The 19,154-nt window shown below is 43.9% G+C and overlaps 1 protein-coding gene and 1 long non-coding RNA gene across 19 annotated transcripts in view; one reads left to right on the plus strand and one right to left on the minus strand.

Moving 5' to 3' along the window:
• Nucleotides 1-19,154, minus strand: part of DAB1 (DAB adaptor protein 1) — a 406,138-nt gene that overhangs the window by 228,730 nt on the left and 158,254 nt on the right. The gene's annotated exons all lie outside the window — the stretch shown is intronic.
• Nucleotides 3,680-8,567, plus strand: LOC135305416 (uncharacterized). The gene is made up of 3 exons (XR_010366603.1): nt 3,680-3,758; nt 7,736-8,074; nt 8,201-8,567. It is a non-coding gene; the product is annotated as an uncharacterized LOC135305416 (long non-coding RNA).

The following is a 19,154-nucleotide window of genomic DNA, read 5'->3' on the forward strand; positions in this document are numbered from 1 at the left end:
AGACCATCACAGAGAAAAAAATCAGCTATTCCCACACCCAGGGGTCAGTGGCTGTTCCTGACACAAAATGTCAGGAACTTGGTCTCTCGTGGCCATGGGCTCTCACATTTCTGTGGGAAAAGCTTCCCTCCAGCTGCTCTTTTAGGACACTAATGTGAGATGATGACCCGGCCAAAGATACTAATGGTTTTGTCATCTTTTGACAGCTTTGTCCCTGCCTATCACAGCAGGCCAGGAGCTTGGCCCAGGGTATTTAAGAGACTGCCCTGAAGTCTGCGATGAAGGCAAAATGCTGGGCTGGTGGCTGCCTACCAAATGTCACTCTAGGACATGAAATAGAAAGATGTGGACACTGGAATCTCCAAGGTAAAAAAGAGAGCGAGTTTAATTCTGACTCCAACATTCACAGATTTCCAAAAGTGACAGTGGATTGGAGGATGACAGTGCCACCTCTCCAATGACTCTGACAAACCAACAGTCCATCAAATTTCTCCTCCTCCAGAAAAGAATGCAAAACAATAATTGTTTAGAGAAAAACGTGTGAGAAAGTTCGTTACAAGAATGTAAACATCAGAAGAAGGCTTAGAAGGACTCAGAAGAACAGGGTGACACCAAAATCCACCTGTGACTCAGTGTCTCCCTGGGAGAAGCCTTTCTGTGAGCTCTCCAGGATGACTGTGCAGACTGCACGTGCCACGGGCCATCCTCCAGGAGCTCGCTGCACCACGAGCCAAAGCTCACCCAAGCAGAAGGCAGACATTCTCCAAGGCAAGCATAAGGCTGTGGGATTAACTGCAAAACTTAGGAGGAAATTCACACACACCCACTCCAGATGCAGCATCCAAGCCTTGATTCTCCCTGCCTCAACGTCAGGACACAGCAACCAAAGTGTTAAAAACCAAAAAACAACTCGCTCTGCCTCAGGAGAGACTTCCACGACAACACCATCAACCAAACAACAATGCTATTAAAATAAAACACCCCATTGCTCACACTTTTCTTCCTGGGGAGAGATGACAGGATAAACTCCACATGATGGATGCCAGTCCTGCTGTTTAATGCGCTCCAGGACGGTGCTCTCAGGTGAGAGGCATGAAAACAAACTAGGGCAGCAAGCAAGAAGCATCCCAGCCTGAAGTTTTCTGGCCCAGGGCTGCTGCTCATTAAAACTATGCAAAAATTGTCACTTCAACATAAAGCTAAATGCAATTCAGCACTATTGAATCAGTCTGGGAGTTTTTTTGCTAAGCCTGACACTGGAGGGGAACCTTCAAGTGCTCCCAAGGATGAGCTGAGCTAGGGCTGCAGAAAGCCCCCAGCTGGGGAATTCTGCAGTGTCATCATGCAAACACTTTCTTTGCTCTTTGCTTCTTGTGCAAAGGATCTTTGCAGGTTCTTGTACTGTGAAGTTTGTTTTTTGCCAACCATTCTGTCATTTCATTCCACTTCCCCAGTATGGCCCCCAGATCGATTTGTTTCTTTCGTGGTGCAATCATTAGTAACAGAAGAATAACAAAGCATCCATCCCAGATCTCAAACCTGCAAACAGATCTGTTCTCTAAACTTCACCATTGATTTAATTCCTAGTAAACATTTCCAATCTTTACTGCTGAAAGTGTGGTTCTCATAGATGTCAGGAAAATATTTCCCATTTAGCATTTTAAAAGAGGTTGTGTATAAGAATTGATTTTCAGGTGTTAAGTTGTAACATTTAAACCAAATGTTTCTCTCTACCAAGCCCAAAGTGAAATTCTAATATCCAGTTGGAAAAATAGCCAAACACTATAGATAGTTGCCTATCACTGTACTTATTTCTCATTGAACTGATATCTGCATTTATGATTGATTCCTGGCTGTGCTCTCTTCATCTTTGACATCTTTAACCACATTTTCAAACACAATTTTTTTTCTTAAGTAACCAACCTTCATATGAAGTTTGTTATTTGCCATACAATTACTATAGCTCTACACACACTAGAAAGTAGGAGAAACTGGTTGAAAACACTGAATCAGGATTTAATGTCTTTGGAGACGTTTTCCCCATGCAAATGACTCATCCTCTTAGAGCATCACCTGCAACTGGGATTCTACAGATGCTTTTTCTTTAGAGTTTCTATGATTTTTGACCAGAGAACAAGAAAAGTTTTTTAAAAAGCAAGTTACCCTTCTGCTGAAGAGCTGAAATAGCCTGAAGAAGAAATACCTACTCTTTAGCAACTATTAATTAACTACCTAAAACATGGTGTAAGTGTTCAACTACTTTGTAAGTATGCACAGGGGGGCTGAACTTTTAAGAACACGGTTCTGTGAAAGCAGAGGGTGGTTGGAGCAGAAACATCAAGAACAGAAAGTATCACACAAACAGGAGTTCTCTGCTTAGCAGGCCCAGAGGGAGCTGGGAAAGAAAAAGAATTAACAAGTAGAAGTACAAAAATGTGAGCAGATTCTTAAGCAGCTGTGATGAGAGATCCTGTGAAATACCTCAGCAGCTAGAAGCAAGTGAGGACCAATCTCTGCACAGGGATCAAAGTTCACCTGCTCTGAATCTCACTGATGTGGATCCCTTTCACTATCACATCTTCTGATCAGATCACAGAATGGTTTGGATTGGAAGGAACTTATAGAAATCTAGTTCCAACCCACCTATGTGGGCAGGGACACCACCCACTAGACCCAATGTCACAGTAGGAGCTCCCATCTGGGATAAAAAGCAAGTTTTAGCCCTGATTTTTATTTTTGATAGGCAGGACCAGCTGGATTCCCCATCATTTCACAGAAGCCTGGGTGTATTTCTGCAAGAAGTGCTCTGGTTCAAGCACAGAGCACTGAGCCTGCTGAAAAGGCTGCTGAGTGACATCCTCTGGCCCAGGCTGTGCAGGAGGCAGGACTGGATGCTGATCATGGTATAACCTCAGCTGGCTTTTACCATCTGGGAGCTGCAAAGCAGAGCCTGAAAGAACCAGAGGTCCTGAACATTCCTAAGGTCTAATTGGATCTGTATCAAACGTTGACTGGCAGCTGCATGTTCTGGAAAGGAATTGCCAGATCTAAAATAAAATGTGCTTCTCATGGCACTCTCCCAAAGGCCATTATTTGAAGGGCAGTGACCCTGTAAATACACACAGGCTTGTGGCTTGGTTTCAGACTCAGCCTCCACCAGCCTGTTTTATACAAACAGAGAGAGAACACTTAGGATCCTAAGGTGGCACTTCCATTGAATCCACCACAATCCCAGCCAGCCAAATGCCATTTAACATCACAGATGATGCAATTCCACTGGGATGCACTTAAAACGAGTCCCAACTCGCTTTCCCTAGAGGAATGCCATTTATCTGGGCTTACAGCTGTTGCATCCACAGGATAAGATTATGAAATAATCCTTTCAGGAGCATTAGGAAATATGGGTGACCAGAGCAATGGAGCCCTGCTGATGTCCCGGGAAAGGCTCTGGCTGTGAAGGGGATTTGGAGAAACAAGCTCATGGCCTGCAGGAGCTCTGTGGATTTCAACCTGCCTGCTGGGAAGGCTTGGCTTCTCCAAACCCTGGGAACTGGGAAGGGAGCCCACTGCACTACCAAGCATTTCATGGGCATCAACGGGAAAACAAGCAGAGGAAGAATTTAACGGGATTGTGACACGGACTCAGTATGGTGGAATTAGATCCCTGAGATTCTCCTCTGTAAATACAACAGTTCCACAGAGCTGGTGCAGACCCTCACACCTATACAGTCCATGAGCACACTGAGGATTCCCAGCAGGTATGGAATTACTGCCTATTACTCATTCCTCCTTAGTAATAATATCAATTTAGCTGTTAGTTTTTGTTTTGACTCAGTGCTTAGGAATCAGCGGGGCGATAAAGCTATTTAAATGGAAATACTATTCAAATACACAATCACCTGATTGGAACACGAACTGCTCCTGCTCCTGAACATTTCTCATATAATAGCTGCTTTTTCCCTCATTAAATGCAGAAGTCTGATTAACATTTAGATCACACATGCTTTACTTACAGCAATTAGGACCAGATACCAGAGTTTTGTTAAACTATGTAGGATTTTTGTGCTTTATCACGAAGGGGAGAACAAAGAAGCTCCATAGCACTACATCTGGTCCTTTCTACTGCTTCTGTTCTATGCACACTCTCAAGGACAAGTGTTAAATTTAAAGAGAAGTCCTTAGGGACAAACTTAGCAACGAAAAAAATTGGACACTCTGATGAACTCAGCTTTGTAACATAGTGGAGTGATTGGTAATGCAGTAATTCCATGCACTCCCTGGCAACACCCAATTAAACAGTCCAAGGGGTTACAACAGCTAGAGATTAGGAAATAGCTGCTAAAATAACACGTACAAGGCCTGAAAATGAAAACCTTTTCTGTTCTGATCAAAAAATAATAGTAATCTGCAATTCATAAGGTTCAACTCAAGTTAGAAAGGATCAAATCTCAGTTGTTCAAAAGGCTTCAGAAATATAACTGAAGCGGTAATTTAGGATGTCCACTGCATTTTGCTCAAGCTCAAGTTGTCACACACTTCACAGGCTGTCACGTTGTTCAGCAAATGCAAAATGTGGAGCTCGGCCCTTTCAAGGAAGGAGCACAACCAGAATTAAACAGTAAAACAAAACAAATTGAAACTCTGTCTGAAGAAGCCCCAAGTATATTAACATTTCTTGCAATACACTGCTCTGACTGGTCCCAGAAGAGACTCAAGTAGTTTTAATGAAGCATTTTCCAAGATTAAACTCTACACAAATGAATAGGATGGAAATGTGTTTCCCAAGCAGACAGGTCCAGCCCTGCTGGGGCTATTCCCATTTTTCTGAGGTGTTCCACCCTCAACATCATGGCAAACCTGACCTAATGGTTCAGCCCCCCTGGATCATCAAAACCACAGGTTGTGTCAGGCTCTTGCACTGCCCAGGCTGAGTTTCTCTCATCCCACTCCCATCTGATGCACTGCCCAAGCCCCCCACATCATCAGGAGCCACAAAATGCCATTTTCCACACATTCCTAAGGGAGAGAGCTGGCACGTGTGCACAGTGGGGAAAAAAATCTCCCCTCCAACAACACAGAAACCCAAGTTTAAAACAATGCAAATCCAGTTTCTCCCTTTGTGGGTCACCTTTAATCTTTTATACAAGCGCTGACTCAGGTCAAGGTTGAACCGACTTAAGGAAAGGACTCGGAGTCCTTTGAAAGAGCCTGCGAGTACAATCTTGTGTTTGCATTTAATTAATCAGCTGAAGCTTTCAAATCTGCACTATTATCTCTTTAATAGAGTGGCCCCCTGAAGGCTTTAGCAGCAAGCCCACAGCTCCTGGGGCTCTCTGATGCAAACCACAGCTCCCGGATTCTGGGCAGCTCTGCGAGGCACGCCAACAAAAGAGCTCCAAATTTGGGAGGCTAAATATTAATTGATGGTAAACAGAGTGAGAGTTAGTGGCAGTGATCAGCTCCCCCAGTTGCTTCCCGGGTGATGTTGTTGGTGGTTAATGAACTGTGTCTTTTCCTTTCTCTTTTATTTTTTTCAATCCTGCAGATGTCCGGCGTGCAGGAGCTGTTCCTCAGACGGCTCCCACATGAACAGCCTGGTGAATGTCTAACTTCCCACGCAGTCTGTATTCCTCAGACACTAATTAGTGATATTTCAGGAGCTGTAAATGATGGAAGAGTCTCTTTTTTTCCCCCCCTTTTGTTCAAGACATGTTAATAATCTAAACCAGGCTGCTCCTGCCATCCTTTCCCACCCCACTAAGTTATGCCCACCAAAATGCCCTGAGGGTCAGAAGGGCAGACAGGAGATGCCTCACAGTGGCCTCCTGCCCAGGGCTGAGCTGCAGCTTCACTTCCTTAACAAGAAATTGAAGAAAATCAGGAAACATTTAGAAGCACATCAGAAAGATTGTTGATTTATTTGTGCTCTTTGTCACCCACACCCCAAAGGAAGCAGCAGCTCCTGGCCCTGGTGACAAGTGCCAGTGAGTCACTGTGCTTTCCACCCTTACAGGTTCTGTTTACAAGGGAACCACAGCATTTCCATCAGCATCTCTTTCATCATGACCCAGCTGAGAGGTTACATTTTTTGGTTTTTTTTTGTTTTTTTTTTTTTTTTAATAACTTCACTAACTCTGGGAGAAATTCCAGTTTGGGAAGGCAGTAACACTTCCTCTGCCACACCTGAAATTGTGTAGGTGATAAAACTTGAACTGGAGCATCTCTCCTGCTTTGCACCCAGCAGGACACAGGACCTGACAACAGTCACTGACAGAGAATGCCACCCCCTAAGGTAGCTGGAGCTGCTAATTTCCATCATCATTCCTATTTAAAATGTGTGTCTTGTTCCTAGTTTGCAAGAGGCTTGTGTTTTCTTGGGACCAGTGGCAAGATCAAGGTTCATTTCCCATGGATGAGTGGATACCCTCAGGAACAGGCCAGTCCTGACAAGGACAAAGGGCTTCTGCTCCTCCTGCTGTTTCCAGTCCTGACTCCCCATCTGTCCTGCCCACAGACAGTGAGTGTTTCCCACAGCCTAAAGAAGAATTAAATGCCACCAATTTGTAGCAGAGGAGAAGGAGCAAGACAACATTAATTGAGTTAAATTAGCTCACAGGCACTTTCCTAGCAAAGCACGTAGAGCCTTTGGACATCTTCATTTCAGAAAATGCTGCTCATTATTTTGGTGCTGCCACAGGAAGCATCCTCTGCCTTTGGCAGATCAGCAGCAGCACTCACTCAGCCATTCCTGCATCCAAGGGTTTGGGCAGCCCTTTGGAAGGCTTTTTCCCCCACTTTGTCCAATCTCAAGTCCCTTTCCCCCACACAACAACCAAGCTACTTAACACAAGGAAAAGGCCAAAGAATTCTCTGCAGTCCTGCTATTCCCCATACTGGAAGGCACCATTTAAACACCTACAAAATGTGTTTTTTCTGAGCCTGTTTTACTTTACATTGCCCAATAAAGGTATCCTCCTTCCCCCTCAAGAACCAAGGAATGACATGATTAGCAAATTGCTAAACTCATGGGAGAAAACTACTCCAAAACAGCCTCTGAGAGCTGATCCCAACTCCTGTCTAAAAACCAAGGTGTGAAATAGTGTCACAGAGCTGGCTAAATTTGGGATCCAGCTTCCCAAAGCACTGCATCACATCTGTGGGGTAGCATGCACCTTCTGCCAAGCCCAGGAGCTGAGGGGAACCCAAACTCCTCCAAAATAAGTCCTGGCATACAATTGTGTGAAATCAATATGCTCTTTGACAAATTTTCTGTACCAGCACATCACATGATAAACAAATCAGTTCAGAAGAAGAGATGACTTTTTTATTGCCAACATCTAACTTATCATTTAGTCTTTCCACAGAATGGATTAAAAATATAAAAATGTGCATTTATTTGGAGGTTTCCAAATGAAACAACAGCAGTTAAAAGATGGACAAACACATGTTGGAGCTTTCCCATCTTGATTTCCCCCCTCTTCCATTCTGCCTGTCATGAACCAAATGGTTTGACTATGGCTGCCTTATCCTCAAAGAAGAGGAAAAAAAGGCACCTTCCTTGCCTGAAAGAGATCCAGGCTTGAGGTCAATTATCAGCAAAGACAAATCCTTCTGTCATTTTCATGAGTTAGAAAAATCAAAGCAACTTTGATACCTGGCTTGTCTCCACAGCCTTCTAACTCCTGGGAATGCAATCAACTAATCTGCCTGTGCTTTGTACTCTTCCCCTCATTAGCACTACAGATTAAGGACACAACCAGAGCACCTTCAGGAGAAAAGCCTGGAGCTTTCACCATGTGCCCACCACGTGAAAAAAATGTGGCTTCATTTCCCTGCTCTCCCCAAGAGGCCTCAAGCCTTCATTCCCTCCATCACAGCAGCTCCTGCAGTGGCTCCAGCTCTGCCTCTTCCAGCCAGGCTTTGGCAGGGGATGAAAAGTCAAACTGCCTCCAACTTCCAAGGAATAAATGTAAATAAGGAGCTCAGAGCAGGGATCAGGGCTGGGAATGCTGCAGGATGGGACAACAGAGAACCAGCCTCAGGAGGTGTTTCTGGATATAACACTCGCACATCTGTAAGGCATCAGTTCTCCCCAGACCAGCACTTCAACACCCAATTTTGGACCCTAAATTCCTCTAAAACTTCTAAGAGCAAACATTAAAGACAGGTAATTCTTCTCCTTTTTTTTTTTTTTTTTTAGCTTTTACTCCACAGGGCATCTTTGTTTGCTCTTTTTCTTCTTCAAAAGCAAAAGCTTTCAGCAAAACACAGCTTCCAGGGCTCAGTGCATTACAGAGCAAGGTCAGAGGTCTCCCCTTCAAAGCAAGCCTTTTACATTGGAAACACTGGGAATGTGCTCTGTGCCAGCAAGGAAGGAAAATAAGGTTGGCTGGAGGACCACTCATCCTAGATTTGTTTTCCCCCTACAAAGGCTCCTGCAATGCTGAGGCAATTTACTCACAGCCCTGCAAATGTCGACACGGATATCTGGGGTCGCTGGACTCGGCTCTTTCACCTCAGATCAGATCCCTGATGCTTTGGAATAAAGCAGCCCCTTCAGGCAGCACCAGGACACAAATCTGCCTGGGCAGCAAACTGTGCTGTCCCCATCACAGGAATTATCCTGTGAGAGGGAGCAAGAGTGGCCACCATGCAGAACCCAGAACCACAGGCACGTGCTCGCCCTTTTTGGCAGTGCTAAAGAGGGAGTGACACATGTGTCACCTGCCTTGGGGACACACAGACAGAATCATCATGGGATGCCCCACTGGAACTGCCCATCTCTGCAGAAAAAAATGTGTATTACATAGCAGAGAGCCTTGGGCACAAGGGTGACCAGAAAAACACAACACTGCTGTTAATCTCCAGTGTCCAGGAGCTGCATCCATAAACATCCACATGCTACTCAGTTTCTTCAAAAGAGATCTATAAAACTTTACTGGCATGCCAAAAATCCACCACCCATCAGTTTGTCACTGATGACAAACATTGGCACAATTATTTGTCAAGGCAGGTAAAATAAAATAAATTTTTAAAAAATAGATAAGTCAACCCCAAAGTAATTCTGTCAACACATTAGCCCTTCATGTAGCAAAGAAAAAGACACTGCTGCACTTTCCTCCAGGTGACAGCAAGCTAAGCAAGCACTGCTAACACTGGATATACTGTCCAGACATGCAGCCAAGTAGAAGATGGGAGGAGGTAGGGCTTGTCTTTGGGTGGCAGAGCAGTAGCAAAGCCTTGCCAGCAAAGTGCTTTAATGGGAATTTCTGTTTCCCTTGGGAAAGGCCTAATCATTTGATTGCCAAAAAAATATTTAAGGATTACTACCCAAAATAATTTCTTCTGCAACTGTGCCATATGTTTGTGGCTCTAATCAGGCTAAAAAAAAAAATAATTACATAGTCTTTACTGTAAGTATGGCCAGTTGCAACTGAAATATTAAGCTGTCAGACACAATTCCCATTACAGGCAGTGCCTGGCAATCCCCTTTTGGAGATGCTGCATCTCATCACAGCTCATGCATCGTGTGAGGCAGCTCCAGGACCAGGTTTTGCCCAGGTGAATTATGAAACACATCATACCCAAGTGTCAGGCTCACATTCACACAGGAAATTCAATTTAGGTTTAGGAGTACACATATTCCTTTTGGTTTAGTTCTTCACCTAAAACCAAGAGGAGCTGATTAAATGTGTAGAAAACCTCAGGCTGCTCTTATGAGCCAGCTCTTTGGTGCAGTGAATTTCCCCTGGTCCCCATGGCAGCTGCTCCTCACCCTCTGGGGCCACTGGGTGCAAACAGGCTCTGCACACCCCAAACTCCCTGCCAAAAACACAGGCACCACAGACAACTGTAGGATTGACTCAACTGCTGTAAGGAAAACAAAACCCCTGCTGACTGCCTCTATTCTGGACTAAAACCCCACAGTCCCAACTGCACCAAAAGGAGAGAACACAATCATTTATGTATTTTGCCACCATTTATTATTTTGCTTTTGAAACTTCTTCTTTTGAAACTTTGCTTTTTGAAACTTTTAAGTACATCTTAAGAATATAAGAAAACTAAAGGCAATGCCTCCAGGTCTAAATGGCAGCTGACTTAAAGACTGGCTGAAGAGTTCACCCCAATGGACCTGGGTATCTTGGTTTCCCCCACCCCTTTTTATTTGTTTTTCATGTGCTAATTCAAGAGCAAAAGCTTTATTTTCCTGCTTGTTTGTGCCTAGTGCTGCACTAACACAGAACAAAACCCTTGCTCCTGACACTGCTGCTCAGGAGGGACCTAAGAGCAAGTGGAGTAAGATACCAGAGCAAGCAGCAGAATGCAGGAAAACCAACACTTATTAAGATGCTGTGGGCACAAATGTCAGCTTTCAGAAGAGAAAGAACAGGTTCTTCTGCAGGTGCACATGGAAAGCCACAATCCTGAGCGATGTGGCCTTGTGACCCTGCTTGAGCAGGGAGTCAGACTCAATCACCTCCAGCGGTCCCTTCCAACCTGAACCACTTCTGGGACTGCATGAATATGATTCTATCAAGGTGATGGCATTTTTCCCAAAGAGCACCACACATGTTATTTCCAACCCCACAGAAAGGTTTGGGCTTTTTTGTTGATTGTTTTATTTTTTTCCTTAAGAAAGCACTCAGTAATGGTGATGTTATCTTTGCATAGAGAAACACAGAGATCTTGCAGTCTATTTCCAGCTGGATAATCTTTCAGGCCATCAATACCCACTAAAACATTTAAAACAATTTATATACTCTTTATGCTCTCAAAAAAGGAAACAGCCTTTAAAAGCTGAGTTACACTCTATAATTACTCTAATTCTCTGCATCTGGCATTAAGAAGAACCCAAATTAAACACCACAGAGTACCTCAAGTGCATCCACGGAGCAATAAAGGTGGAATTAACTCCAAATTAAATGGGACATCTTCAGAGATTGTCATACCACTATTCAACATGCATAGATTACAAAACTATTTATATTATTGCATGGATTGTTCCTCTTAGGGCAAGGTAAGTATTGTGAGATTTTGCTTCAACACTTAACTTTCCTTAGACCACAGAAAAGCTTAAATTAGAAAATCCTGGAGCTGAACACCATAAATATCGGAGAAGTTCTAGGCTGGATCAGCTCCAAACTCTGCAAATTGGAATTTAATCATTGATCTTCTGGTGAGTAAAGACTTTTCTTCCCTGCTGATAGAGCAAATGCATCCAGGAGAACACACACAGCCACTGCTGCTCTGACCCACTGAACACCTCCAGCACAGTGAGATTAGGAGCTGTTGTTAAATTCAAAGTGTGTGACTAAGGGAAACTACAGAGAAATTCTTCTGGGGTCACTTTAGATGTGTTCCAGCACACTGTGAGGGATTTAGGAAAGAGCTGCTGAGCTCTTGATCCTCAGTGCAATACAGCCAGAGACCCAAACATCCCACAAGGAGCAGATCTGAGATCTGAAGGCAGCACATCCAAGGTGGGTCACACCAGACCCACACGCTGCCTCTGGCCAATTGAGCTGTGTGGATGCAGCAACCTCCTCCCAATAATCCAGTGTCAGACACCCAGAAACGAGGAGGATTTCTGCCTACAGAAGTCAGATTTACATGCCTAATAATTTGGCCCACGAGCTTAAAATTGAACGGGGCTGCTCTTGGTTCAAAGATGTGAACACCACTCACTGTGCAGCTGTATCACAGCACCTGGAAAAGCACAACTGCACCTCAGGAAGCAGGACAGTCTGTCTGAAGGATGCACCTGATGCCTCTGAGCTGGCAAGAAAGACAGGCAGGATGCACAGAAGATTGCACCTGCTGCCCATCACCCACCTGGGAAAGAGTCTGGGTGTTCAGGATCTGAGGCACGTGGCAAGGAAGCCACAAGCCACACAGATTGTTAGCAAAGGGCAATCCCCTGCCACCTTCATGGCATGCCCAGGGCTCTGCCTCCTTGTCATCTGTCAGAAGGGGACAGAGGTGAGAAGCTGAGCACGGGAATTCACCCTGCTCCAGCTTGGAGTTGTGCCATACTTGGCAGCTGCTTCACCAAAAAGGAATAATATAATACTGAGAAAAGAAAAAAATACTATATCACTGAGAGGACAAAGCCTCACTTGCGCACCTGGGAGAAGGCTGTGAGGCAGGTGAGGTGTGCTGAAGCCACGGAGCAGCCTGGTCACAGCAACCTGCAGCACACCCGAGTTCATCAGATTTGCAAATGGTATTGATTTATCTGCACAGTGCTTTATAAACAGTCATCCCACTCCCCACACAGTAACAGCAACAGCTAATATATTCTCAGAGGATAAATAGCTGAGAGAAACGATCTGGGGGATGAATTTACATTCAGCCAGTACAGAAATCTCATTCTAAGAGTCTGGAGTGTAATTATAGCATTTCTTCTTGATTCCCTCTCCCTTTGCAGGACCATGGCAATTGTGTGTGGGTAACCAAAGCCATTACAACAAAGTGGTTAATTTTAATGAATATCTAACACCACAGCACACATCAGTGTGAGGGCAGGACACAGAAAGGGCTCCTAGAGCTCAGGAGAACAACGTGGCTGCCCTCTGCCACACGCTGCCTGGGCCTGTGGCCAAGAACAACACAAGCCAAACTGTGACTGCAGAGGTCTCCTGGTCCTTAGCTGGGTGTCAGATTATTTCAGCTGATTTAAATGTCACTCTGCTACACATGCTTTAATTTACTGTTTGCTGTAATGCACTGATGATACCATTTCTGGTGGAGGGAACATCATCCACCTCCCCTGCTCATCTGCTCCTTTTCCATCCCCTCACTGTACAGCCATGGAGGATTTTCCCTGCATCCTTTTACCTTTCATTCTTTGTCTGTCCATAGGCTTATCTTGCTTTACCATAAATTGTGCAGCTGTTTATCTGTCTGTCCTCTTAATCTATGGGATGGATCCCAAAGCACTGTAAGTTGCTTACCTCCTCATCTCCAACTCTTTGTTTCCCAGTTCTGGATCACTATATAGATACAATTTTTTATCCTGCCGCAAATTCCCCTTTCCAGGTTATTAACATAGGAAGCTTTTACAATTTTCTGTTGCCTCTATGCAAATAATTTTAAATTGCTTCCATCTTCCAAGGGAAATCCTAATCTCTGAAGTACAGGTTAAAGACACCTGCCCTCCTCAGCTGCTCACAGAAGATCAGACTCTAAGTGCTACTACTGGGTCTAAAGATGCTTCATCAAACTCCCAACACATTTTGACTCTCTTCTAGCTACTGACACAGATTCCTAAAAAGAACTCATGTGATTATGTAATTCTGAATGGATATTCAATTATCCCAACTCAAACCAGTTTCCACCATTATATCTTATGGAGGCTCTCAGGGATTTTCTTTAAGTCTCCCATTCCAAAGTCAGATTTAAAAGCAGATTTTTTTTTTTTCTAGAGCCTGATTATAAATGTTATTGCCTAAGGGTCTCTGAAAATTTATCCACACCCACACCTAAAACAATGCAAGTCTACAGTTTCCTCAACCCAAGTATAATAATAATAATTCTATCTCTTAAGTTTTCCATTATAGATTTCAATACTTAAGGACTGTAATTTTTGGTGTGGTTTCTCCCACTCCACCCTGCTTTCTTTCTTTTAAAAGCTCAGAAATTTACATCTGTTTCTTATGGCATACATCTCCCATTTCCCTGGCAACAAAGAGCCAAAGAACTATTGTTTTTTATTTAGGCACTAAGCAATCAAACCAGTCCTACACTGTAAAGAGAACATGCACATGTCTGTGTTGCATCAGTGTAGTTACACATTATTTCACTCTGGCCTTAGTTAGTAAATAACCTTTACAAGTTCTTGAAGCCCTGACATTTTACATTCAAGGATTTGACAAATGTCTTAATATTTCCATCTATCTTTTATTCACCTCCCCTTCAGTTTCCACATCTGCTTTCCACCTCATATTTATTCCTCCTCTTTGCTTCATAATCTTCCTTATCAGTGCCTTTTATTCTTGATACATGCTTTATCTGTACTGTGATTATTCTTCTTTTTCCCTTCTTCATTTGCATAGAAGATATTTAAAATGGTTTTAAGCTACCTGATGGAATAAAGTCAAAGCAGTTCAACACAAGACACTCTGAGCTTCACAAGCAGCTCAGAGCTTCTGTCCTGTTCATCCATACTTCCAGACTCTTTTCTGGGGAATTTACAACCAAAAGGAAGACAAATAAGGATGTGTATCTTGTATTCACCCACCCAATGCATTTACAGCCACTCATTACTGCACATCTAAATGTCAATTGTTTAAATTACAGCCAGCACCCTTTGGATACCCTCTCACCTCATCCAGTTGTGTCCAGGCACTATGGAAAATGAAAGGTCAGATGTGACCCTGATTTGTTTGCACACCTCCTGGGGTGACCCAGTCTCACACAAGGGCTCCCACCCTGTCCCAAAGGTGATTTACAGCACACAAAGAGAGCTGAACAAAGACCAGAATTGGGCCCCACTCTCTCTGGGGGTCCCTGGACCTGTGCAGGCCCTGCTGACCCCAAACACGAGGTGCAGAGTGTGGCATTCACATTCTCTGGAAAAATCCCTTTGCCCAGGATTTTTCTCCTGGGAAGCTGAGAAGCCTCAGAGAAAAAGGAAAACAATATTATCTCCTTTGCTTCTCCTTTGTTTTGCTCCTTTGGAATGTGTTTGGCGATTGTTTATCCACAGGTGATTGTTTCATTGGTCCCTGGTGTGAGTTGTTTTGACTCTTTGGTCAACTGGGGCCAAGCTCCAAGTGTCAAGACTCTGGAGAGAGTCATGAGTTTTCATCATTATCTTTTATTCAGTAAGTATCCTTTCTGTATTCTTTAGTATAGTGTTTTTTAATATAATATAGTATTATAAAGTAATAAATTCGCCTTCTGAGAGCGTGGAGTCAGATGCATCATTCCTTCCTGCAACGGGGGTCCCTGCAAATACAATAGCAGGGTGTGTCACAGGTACCTCCATCCTACAGGGAGCCAGCTGGCTCTGAGACACCACAAACAAAAAAACCTCTTGTAGAGGGAGCCTTGAAACTACAGGTGGTGAAAACCAGGCAAACCTGTGCTGGAAATGGAAGGGAAGAAGGATAAAGGGGCCAGACATGAATCTCAGCACATAAAATGCCAGTTCTAGCCCATCATCTAGAGGGATAGCACATAGCACATCTGAGACACATTTCCTCCACAAGGGGTTTACATCACTTTTTTTTATTTTCCACCAAGCTCTATCCTCTAAAGCACAGGTGACCTCTGCTCTGAGCACACAGATCACCAAATGCAGCATTTGTGTTCTCCCTGTGAGCTCCAGGTCAGCTCTCCCCACAAACCCTTCCCCACCTGCACCTTCCTTCTCAAGAGGCTTTTAACCAAAGCTGGCTTGTGAATGCCACTAAGCTGATCACCCACTTGGGAGGGATGAGGAGGAAAATATGTCAAAAAAATCCAGCTGTTTTGGGGGCATCAGCATCATTTCCCAGTTAACAGCTGCAGGGATGTACTTGCTGCCCCAGCGCTGCCACAACCCATCCATGTGCACATAAATTAATTCATCAGGTTTAGAGGAGGTTTTCATCACCACCTACCCACACAAAACACCTTGACTGGAAGACATTCCTGCAAGGATGGAGCCAGGGAGGATCTTGCTGCTGGATCCAGCCCAGCTAATTTGGATTACACTCACCAGCCATCCAAACTAAATTCACGGATGCTTGTACATCTAAGGACCCTGAAAATAGGGTACTAAGTGGACTACAACGTTTCACTGAAGCCATGACTAATTTTCCAACTCGTAAAACCCAGTGGGTCTTAGTAGCCCACGCAGGCAGGCCTGTCAAAATGTTTCCATACCGCCTGAAAAAAAAAATGTAATTGCCAAATAGCTTTTTTCTGAGCTTGAAATTCAGTATTAAAACCACGTATTACCCAAACACAGTTTCCAAAGGAACTGGGGGATTCTAATAGCCTAATGACTGGCTCCTAGAGTTCATTTTTCACTTTTCAATAATTGGTTTTGCAGTTGCATTTGCATAGAGTAAAATTCCATAGCCCATTAAGTTAATCACAAGATGAAGCTAATAAGCGTGGACACACAAAGACATACCTAAGCCCAGATCAATTTTGGAAGCTGTGATTTGAAGTTGCAGCAGAATAACTGTTCCTCCAGCCTGCCAATTTGATAGGTAAAGGATGTGCTTTAAGGAATTGAAATTTTACACTGCTGAGAATAGCCCATAGTTACTCTGAAGGGGAAAAAAAAAAAAGAAGGAAAAAAATCTAACAAGAAAAACACAACACAGTTTGAGATGAGGATTTTAGTGATAGTTCAAGTGGTTTAACCTGCAGTTTTCCTTCTCCATCCTCTATCCAGCAGCCTCCCTGGTGCACCAGGCCAAGTGCATTGAGGAACAAGGCTCCACATCCTCCAGCTCCACACAAGTGCCACTCTTCAAGGGCTCTTACCCACCACATTTCTGATTGCCCACCCCATGGAACTCTCCAGATCAGCAACACCTCTCTCTCTCTGCAGGCTCCTTCACTCCTGGTTTGTATTCCCATTTTCCAGCCCTCACAGGCTCCGAGTAGCCACACACACACACAGAGTGTCCCTTTGCTCCAACCCAGCTGGCTCCAAAAGCTGCCTGCAGAGCACAGGCAGGGTGTCCAGCCCTGCCCAGGGGGCTGGAGCCACATCCCCACCAGGCTCAGAAGGCACAAGCCTGCCCTGCCCTTGGAAAACAGGATCCTTCCATGGAAAGTTTCCACTTTGCGGAGTTCTGTGCCGCCGGCTTCCCATCTGCCTGCCTGGAAGGCTTCACTCCATCCTGTTCCTGGAAAACAGGGTTTTTGTTCTGCAAAGCCTGGGAAAAACACCCTTTCCCTTCTCTCCCTCTCTCCTTTTTTTTTTTTTTTTAAATACTGATGAGAAAGGGCATGGGTTAAAAAAAAAAACAAAACAAAACAACAAAACAAATTCCCATTCTCCCACATGGAAACGGGATTTCCATTTTCTGGCAAGGTCTGTATGGAAGGACTCAAACAGAATAGATGATGTCAGAGCTTAAGAGCTTTTGGGATGATAGTTTTGTGGTGGCAGAGCTGCTCTCTTTTGAGGCTTAAGGATTTGAACAAAATTATGGGAATGTAGCCAGAGGCGGTTTCTTCAGCATTGGCTTTGAGGGGTGGGGGCTTGGCAAACAAAAGAGAAATCATGGCTTTTTTCAACAATAATGTATATATTTGAAGGCATTTTCTCTTTATTTGGAGTTCTTGTGTTTCTGTTGATCTGCAGAGTGATCTGTTACTTAAAATATATAAAACAAAAAGCTGAAGAATTGAGGTGTTGTTTGGTAGAAGGTGCATCCCCTCTGCTGGGAGAGGCACCAACCATGGATTGGAAGCTCCCTGGCTTTTCCTGCACCTTCAGTGCAGGATTTGGCACAGCTTCCCTTAAAAGCCATGGCTACTCTTTATTTCTCTGCAATTATTCAGATATGAAGCCTTAATTTTGTTGTTGTTTTTGTTAATCATGACATCATGGGTGGAAACAGGGCAAAGCAAGCAGCCCTGGAGGGAAATGAAAATCAATCCAAGCTGCTCATTAAAAGGTAAACCGTCAATAATCTTTGTCAGGCCTTTTTATCTGGGGTTTTAGCACAGTGTGATCCCTAAGGCAGCATGTGGTATTGAGATTTAAGATGGCTCTGACTTTTCACATCTCCATCAGGAAGATTAACTCCTTCAACACAGGCTGAAATTACCCCGATTCTAATCAGCACACAAAAATGGCACAGGATTAAAAGGGATCATTTTGTAGCAGCTTTTTTTTCTCTATCTGTGCTGACAGGGAAAAATCAGCTTCCTGAACTTGATTGAAATGGTGCCAGTCAGAAATAGCTCCGCAGACAGAGCCTCCACAACAAAAACACTGACCAAAGTCTGATAATTTCATTCTTCAAGCATTTATATTTATAAATAAAATGAAGAAATATTAAAGTGAACATGTGTGGGGTTTTCCTAACACTTCAATTTTTGTACATTAACAACTTTCTCTCTAATTTAGGCAAACACCAATGAAGTTTATTTATCTAAATACTTGGTAACAAGTCTTAAATTTTTTTCTATCAATTTTCTGGGAACTGAGCCTCCAAAACATGACTTTTTTCCCCACATTAGGATGAACTCTTGTATAATGATTAGCATTGGGCTAATCACAGAGCCAATGACAGCTCATTTCAGAAGGAGCTGTGTTACTCCTTCCATTTTCCGCACAAAATAAGCTTCCCAAAGAAACAATTATTGTGTCCTGGATCATAGTGCTTAAAGCAGACTGTCATCTACCTTTGCCTAAATCCTCCCCATGGATTTACTTCATTGCATCTAAAAACCTTGAGGTTTGGGGGGTTTTAATCTCTACAAAAGCTTTACTTTGGGAATTTAACAGGCTGGTTATGGGAAGATATGGCACCACACAGTTCAATTCTAACCATTACCGACCAGGCATTTCCACACACAAATAAAATAACTACACCTGGATTCCACCTGCTCAGGACTCCTTGGAATAAGCATCTCAGTGCACATTAAAAAAAACACCTTTATTACCTGAACAGCTCATCTGAAGAGTAGAAACACAGGATCAAAGGGTGCAATTATATCCCTGCAAACTGGTTTGCTAGTGGGATGATCCCAAAGCCATCCAGGATCTCAGGAAAGAGTTTCTTTTCCCAAAACCCCACTAACCTGGCACAGTGGCTGCACAACCACCTTCAAATATCTTACAGGTGCTGTGCACCATGAGAACACATTTATGGCTTTTGTGCAAGAACAGAACAAGTGACCAAAGAGACCCCACAAAGCAAGAGGGGATGGCTTCAAACACAGGACAGGGTTAGAGGGGATATTGGGAAGCAATTCTTCCCTGTGAGGGTGGGGAGGCCCTGGCACAGGGTGCCCAGGGAAGGTGTGAATTTCCCCATCCCTGGAAGTGTCCAAGGCCAGGTTGGGCAGGGCTTGGAGCAACCTGGGATGGTGGAAGGTGTCTCTGCCCATGGCAGGGGTGGAACTGGATGAGCTTTAAGGTCCCTCCCAACCCAAACCATTTTGGGATTCTGTGAAAGCCATGTCCCCTTTCACAA

The sequence above is a fragment of the Passer domesticus genome, chromosome 7, assembly GCF_036417665.1.
Source record: "Passer domesticus isolate bPasDom1 chromosome 7, bPasDom1.hap1, whole genome shotgun sequence".
NCBI classification, from domain to species: domain Eukaryota; kingdom Metazoa; phylum Chordata; class Aves; order Passeriformes; family Passeridae; genus Passer; species Passer domesticus.